This window comes from Giraffa tippelskirchi, chromosome 10, assembly GCF_054371585.1.
Source record: "Giraffa tippelskirchi isolate mGirTip1 chromosome 10, T2T-mGirTip1v1.2.pri, whole genome shotgun sequence".
Taxonomy (NCBI): Eukaryota; Metazoa; Chordata; class Mammalia; order Artiodactyla; family Giraffidae; genus Giraffa; species Giraffa tippelskirchi.
This window is the reverse complement of record NC_137284.1, coordinates 37,934,811-37,942,500: the sequence shown is the minus strand read 5'-3', so window position 1 is coordinate 37,942,500 and position 7,690 is coordinate 37,934,811. Positions and strand designations below refer to the sequence as shown.

The following is a 7,690-nucleotide window of genomic DNA, read 5'->3' as shown; positions in this document are numbered from 1 at the left end:
AAATAACTATTTTTTTAGTCTGGCAAACTTCAAAGAATGCAAAAGCATGTGTATTTTATCCCCAGTAACGCAAGTTGCTATCCTTTAAAGAAGCTCTTAACATTTTCTTTTCCAAACCACAAAATGGATTATATGTGCGTACTCCTACGGCCCACCACTTCCTTCTCTAATTTGTACAGAGAAATAAAGCAAGTAGCACTAGCAATTTTCAGGTGGTGGCAATGGGTAATACTCAGTGAAGAACTAGTACAAAGATATGAGATCCTTTTGTTACATTTAGAGTAAACTTTGCCAAGAAAAAATACATATGACTAATCAAAGTTTTAAGATATTAAAAGTTTTATAATGTGTTGTACTTTTTGCATTTTAAAAATTACTATTTTATAAAAATGACTTGACTTTCCCAGCTCAGCAGTTCTATTAATAGGCAATCAGATAGTACTGAATAAATACAAACCTTGTTAAAAAGAAAAATATCTAAAATTTATGCATTTGAGAATGCTGAAAAGAGTGTCATCAGTGTACATTTCACTTGCTTTATCACTTTGTCTACATTTAGTAATCTCAACTCTTGTCATTACTGACAAATGTTTCTCCTCACAAAACTATAGAACTATATTCACTTTTTTCCAGTACTTTCACTTTCCTTTTTAAAAAATGTTCCTATACAAACAATTTAAAACAGAATCATGAAATGTCAACAGAAAACACTCACCTGGTAATACAGCCTATGTGGTGTGCCTGGTATAAAGCTAAAATTCCACTTTTCATCAAAAAAGCATCTCTGAATTCAACAGAATATTTCTATAGGAATAAATTTAAATTGTCTCATATTTTTAAAAAGTCATTTACTTTAGCCACAAATAAGAACTTATTCATGAAGTACTTCATACATGATCATGATATTATAAGGATACAGATTAAGAACCACTATTTGAAGGTATCACAGACTCTCAAAGTCAGGAACTACTGATCAATCTAAGAACTTTATACTTCAATCTTACAGTGTAAAAACATTTTAATTTTGGCCTAATTGATGATTGAAACAATTTGGGAGGGGCCTAAAAAAGAAAAGTTAGATTATTCAATTCCTAACTGAACTATCTAGACATTTTAAAAACAATATTTAAAGCCAATCTGAAAGAGTAGTATTCCAAGAATGGAAGAGAATTCTTGCCACTGAAGTTAACATGTATACCTGAAAGAAAATCATCCTCTCTACCGGACAAATGGAACTCAAAATGAGTAAAGGGATTTTTTTCCCCCTAGGGTCTTATAAACAATTAAGAATAGAGAATTCTTTATCTTGCTAGATTATTGGTACAATAAATATAAGTTTAGACATACTGGTTGAGCCTCAAAAAGTGTACCTCCTACACACTCTATGCTCCACCACAGAAGAGGAAACCAAGAGTAGACGGAAGAATCTAGGCTACAGAATAGATTCTCTGGATAAGGACAGGAAATGCCTAGGTGATAGCTGAGCAATATACCTGGCAGAAAACGTTTCCACATTGGAGGTCAGAGGGCTGGCTCCAGAAGCATCACCAGGGGAAGGAAATTACCTGATATTATGGTTTTTCCAGTAGTCATGTATACACATGAGAGTTGGACCATAAAGAGGCTGAGCACCAAAGAACTGACACTTTCTAATCATGGTGCTGGAAAAGGCTCTTCAGAGTCCCTTGGTCTGCAAGGAGATCAAACCAGTCAATCCTAAAGGAAATCAACTCTGAATATTCATTGGAAGGACTGATGCTGAAGTTGAAGCTCCAAGACTTTGGCCACCTGATGAGAAGAGCCAATTCATTGGAAAAGACCCTGATGCTGGGAAAGATTGAAGGCAAAAGAAGGGGGAGGCAGAGGGTGAGATGATCAGATAGCATCTCGGACTCAATGGACACAAATTTGAGCAAATTCCAGGAGATGGTGAAGGGCAGAAGAGCCTGGTGTACTGCAGTCCATGGGGCTGCAGAGTCGGACATGACTTAGCAACTGAACAACAACAGTCATATAGAAAATTATGAGATCCTTTCCAGAATTATTGAATATGGCAAGATCAAGTCAGATGCTAGAAGAAAATGAGCCCATTATTAACTTCTGAAATAACAAAAAAGGTAATATCAAAAGATAGCAACATATTCATATTATTTGGAAACATAAAGGTAAATTCTACAACCATTATGTAAGTTGCAAGAGTAAGTTTCCTCTGTGAACATGAAAGAAGGATGAGAAGGATTACCTCGTTTTTAGTCACAAGCATTTTGGTACTATAAGATATTTTTAAACCATCTCCACATAATGTTGGGAGGGTGGGGGACAGCACTAAGACAGAAAGAGATTAACAGTTTTACATTAAAAAAGAAAACCCTCTAAGTTCTGTAAGAAAAGTAAACATGATTACACCTAAATACACCCACTGGTTTTTAAAAAATAATTTTATAAAGACTTGTGGGTCAATATTCATTTATAAAAATAAGTACCTTCACAGTTTCAAAAAGAAATTTATTTTCATATTTGAAAGTCTTTAAAAGTAACCAAAGGACTTATTACCCTTCTGCATTCTGCTTTTCAGAAAGTACTTTTGACGTAGATCTGTTTCGGATTCTTTTTCTTTTCCTTTTCTTTTCCGAGGCAGATGAGTTCGCATCCTGTGTTTTTTTCTTTTTCTTCAAACAGCTAAGAGGATTGGGGCCACTTACTTTCTTGCGCTTTTTTCTTCTTCTCTGTTCTGGGTCTTTTACTAAACCCTGTTCCTCTTTGAGTTGCCTGATACTCTGTTTCTCAGGCACTGAGACAAGCTGACCGGACTCTACTGCTTTAACAAATGCAATCGTTTTGGGAGAAGGTTTGTCCAAGACTATAGTGTTCTGAATAATAAACATGAGAGGAATTCCAGGCTTTTTTTTTCACTTTCATAGACAAATTCTGATCCTGTGTTGCCAGGAAATAATGGTGAGGATTTCCATCTTCCACCGTGGAAAGCAGACATTCTGATCCACTCACTGCATTCTTGAAATGGGGACAATTTCGAACTTGGCATTTTTGGGCAATCAGCTTTGCCCCATATAAGTCTTTTCCCAATGTTTCCAACTCTTTCAACACACATCTGGTGGTGCACAGCTGAGTCTCCGCCATGAGGTAGCGGGGCAACTGCTCTCGCAGCTGGATGCGGCCCCGTAACGCCGCCTGACAGAAAGTGCCGTCCAGCAGTGTCTGGTATGGCTCGCGGACTCCAAAATTATTGCGGAAGAAGCCAAGATGCTTCTTAGCGTGTTTCTGCCTGGTGATCTTCATGCCTAGCTTCCCGGACCCAGGCCACCCAACCAGGAGGCAGCTTCTAACCAATAAACTACCCATATATTCTTTTTTAAAAACTTCTTTTCTGTTATGGTTTATCACAGGATAGTGAGTATAGCTCCCTGTGCTTTACTGCAGGATCTTGTTGTTTCTCCATCCTATATATACTCGTTTACATCTGCTAATCCCAAACTCCCAGTCCTTACCTCCCCCATCCCCCTCTCCCTTGGCAACAATAAGTCTGTTCTCCAAGTCTATGAATCTGTTTCTATTTTGTAGATAGGTTCATTTGTGCCATATTTTAGATTCCACATGTAAGTGATATCATATGGTATTTGTGATATGACTTACTTCAGTTAGTATGGTAATCTCTAGATCTGTCCACATTGCTGCAAATGGCATTATTTCATTCTTTTTATGGCTGAGTAGTATTCCATTGTATTTATGTACCACATCTTCTTTTACGTTGTTTCCATATGTTGGCTATTGTGAACAGTGCTATATGAACAGAGGGATGCATATATCTTTTTGAATTATAGTTTTGTATTGGTATATGCCCAGGAGTGAGATTTCTGAATCATATGGTAATTCTATTTTTAGTTTTCTGAGGAATTTCCACATTGCTTTTCATAACGGCTGCATTTTCTTTAATAATTTTGATCTATGGTTCGTTGAATCCATGGATACATAACCTGCTGATAAAGAGAGCCAACTGTATGTATAAACTGCAAAATGATTACCACGATAATTTGGTTAATATCCATTAAATAACAGTTACAATTTATTCCCCGTTGTGGTAAAAACTTTTAAGATCTATATTCTTAGGAATTGTCAAATATACAGGACTTTTTATACAGCATTTTTAACTATAACTGTCAGGTTGTACATTATATCCCCAGAACATATTTATCTTTTAACAGGCATTTTGCACTCTTTGACCATCTTCATCCAAAAATAATTGCAATTTTTCATTTTTTTATATTTATATTTTTTGATGGACAATATGTTCAAAATTTGGACAGTTTGAATAGAATTGTATTTTGGCTTTTAATCTTTTTGAGCATTAGGAGTGAGTTCAAGTTCAGGCCAAGATAGAAATAGAAAATATAAAAGTAAAATTCAGAAAAGAAAATTTGTCAGGGTAGAAGTATAGGATTTTTTTTTCCTCTAAAAGTCTGAGAACTTAATATGTGACTTTTAAGCATGTAGATATAGGATGTGTAGGTCTCTATGTATCATCTGGTCCCACCTCCATATAGATTAGGGGTGTGCCTTTCAGACAGAGTCCATACACAGCAAGCTCTCTTTGGCCTAACTGGAATTTTCAGTTCAGTTCAGTCGCTCAGTCGTGTCCGACTCTTTGCGACCCCATTAACTGCAGCATGCCAGGCCTCCCTGTCCATCACCAACTCCCAGAGTTTACCCAAACTCATGTCCATTGAGTTGGTGATGCCTTCCAACCACCTCATCCTCTGTCGTCCCCTTCTCCTCCTGCCCTCAATCTTCCCCAACATCAGGGTCTCTTCAAATGAGTCAGCTCTTCGCATCAGGTGGCCAAAGTGTTGGGAGTTTCAGCTTCAGCATCAGTCCTTCCAATGATAACTGGTATTTTAGCCTGTCTAAAAGAATATAATTCAATCAGTAGCCTCACAAGTAGAGAAGAGTCACAAATTAAGAAATTGGGAAAGCAAGTTAACAGCAAAAAGTTTAGCACATTTCTTAAATATGAATAGCTTAAAGAAGGTTACACAAGGGATTTAGGTGCTTTAAGTACTATACAGTTTTCATGGGGAAAATAGTCCATGTAGAAAGTCTCTGTACTGTGTTCTGAAGTAAAGAATAAATTTTGAGACAATACGATCTCCAAGAAGAAAACCATAATAAGGGGGTTTTTCTTGAAGAAGTGTTCCTATTGATTTGGGCAATCAGTAAATGTGTAATGATGCTCTTGTAATGTGCTCCAACATGGATGCCCAACATTGAGGGTTTCTTAATAATAATAATAAATATAAATTATAATAATAAAATTAATTGAAGAGGTAAATAATGTATACCTGGAAAAATTAGAGACTAGGGAAGAATTGTGAACTGTGAGGTCCAAACAAGTGTTATGGAGGATCCGGGTAGGGAAAGATTGGTGTTATCTTGAGTCACCCAGAAGGGAGGACTTCACAGAGGGACACTGGGGTGGGACCAATAACATGAGCCCTGGAATGGAGTTAGGGCCTTACAGGTCCAGGGAAATCACATGCACTGTAAATAGTAATTTAATACAAACAAAATGCCATCCCTCTATCTCCTTCCTCTCCCATAGTAATGCTATAAAGGCTCATAGTGTTGTCTAGTTCTTTTTTTTTTTTTGATCAATGAGGGAACTGTGACATGTATGTATGTGTATGTATGAATGTCATTAATAGTGCTCTTTTCCTTTACCTGACTGTGGAATCAGCTGACAGAACAAATAACTAGAGATTAAAATAGCAGCCTTATTAGTGGTGGTGGTTGTTGTTCAGTCGCTGAGTCAAGTCCAACTCTTTGTGACCCCATGGACTACAGCATGCCAGGCTTCCCTGTCTATGAACTTCAGAGCTCACTCAAACTCATGTCTGTTGAGTCAATGATGCCATCCAACCATCTCATCCTCTGTAGCCCCCTTCTATTTCTGCCCTCAGTCTTTCCCAGCATCAGGATTTTTTTCAGGTGAGTCAGCTCTTTTTATTAGTGGTAAAAAGCTAAATTGGAAGATACAGCTTTGTTATGTGGCTGCACTTCACTGCCTAATTGGGTAGACTCATTCATTTAGACATAGGTTCACTGGAGACTCATGCCTCCCTAAGCAGTTCCAGGCCCCTCAGCATTTAGCAGAGACAGACCAGACACAAGGTCTCTGCAGGCAGGCGGCTCCAACCAGGTGAAGCCTACACACAGGGCTAGAGGTAGAGTGAGGTGAACGAGGCACCTAGGGTGCAAACCTCAAGGAGGCCCTCACTCTCAGCTCATGACCATGTCTGTCTCCTGACCCTGAGGGTGCAGGCCTTCTTCACTTTTGTGCCTCAGATACCTTCCTGGCCTCACACTGTCCTGGCCCCACCGGTACGTCCATTTATTTTTCCTGAACTCACCAATCAGGTACATCCCTCCTCTTGCCCTAAGGAGAGTGACTGCAGAGGGAAAGCGAGGCCAGAGGTGTGACCTAGTGGAGATGTTCACACATGAAAAGAGGCTAGGGGAAAGGAGTCTCCCCTAAAAATGATCACAGAGGGACTTCCCTCATGGTCCAGTGGTTAGGACCTCATGCTTCCCTTGTATGGGGCATGGGTTCCATCCCTGGTTGGGGACCTAAGATCCCACATGCCACACAGCACAGTGCAGCCAAAAAAAGAAAAGAAAAAAAGGATCATAGAAGTTAGAAGTAAAGGATTTTTGCCAAGGCTATACAACCAGTGGTGACCAGAACACAGGATTCCTGGATTCCTGTTCATTAAAAAAAAAAAAAAAAAAAAAGATATTATGCAGCTTTGAGTAATTAAACCCATTCACCAGAGCACTCAATTAACCAGGCCTTCTATAATTGCATGCATGCTCAGTTGCATCTCACTCTTTGTGACCCCATGGACTGGAGCTCGCCAGGCTCCTCTGTCCATGGAATTCCCCAGGCAAGAATCCTGGAGTAGGTTGCCATACCCTCCTCCAGGGGATCGTCCCTACCCAGGGATTGAACCTGCGTCTCTGGCATCTCCTGCCTTGGCAGGTGGGTTCTTTACTACTGTGACCCGTTATGGTTATATTATTTTGCTTTTATGACTCTTTTGGCAACGTAAGCAAATTATATATTGAATTATATGTAAACTCACACAGGGCGTAGTAGGTTGGCTGGTGGCCCCCCTGTAGATACGTCCATATTCTCTAACATGAGAAGGTCACCTTATCTGGGAAAAAAAAAAAGGGTCTTTGCATATGTAATTACATTAAGGATCCAGACATGAGATCCTCCTTATCTGTGCATGTGTGCTAAGTCACTTCAGTCATGTCCAACTCTGTGTGACCCTGTGGACTGTAGCCTCCCATGCCCCTCTGTCCATGGGGATTCACTGGGTAGGCTCTAAACCCAAGTGTCCTTTTAAGAGCCACTCAAGGGGAAGACACATGGAGAAGAGGAGAAGGTCATGTGAAAGTGGAGACAGAGAAGGAAGTAAATGCGGCCACAAGCCAGGGAACACATGGAGCCACCAGAAACTGGAGAAGGCAAGGAAGGATTCTCCCCAAGATGCTCAGGAGGGAGTGCAGCCCTGCCAGTACCTTGATATTGGACTTCTGGCCCCAAGAACTGTGAGAGAATAAATGTGTGTTGTTTTTAAGCCATCAAATTTGGGTTAATTTATTATAGCAA

At 39.4% G+C, this 7,690-nt stretch overlaps 1 pseudogene; it reads right to left on the bottom strand.

Moving 5' to 3' along the window:
• Window positions 1-2,484: 2,484 nt before the first annotated feature.
• LOC145524528 (rRNA-processing protein UTP23 homolog pseudogene) lies at window positions 2,485-3,318 on the bottom strand (annotated as a pseudogene).
• Between the last annotated feature and the right edge of the window lie 4,372 nt (window positions 3,319-7,690).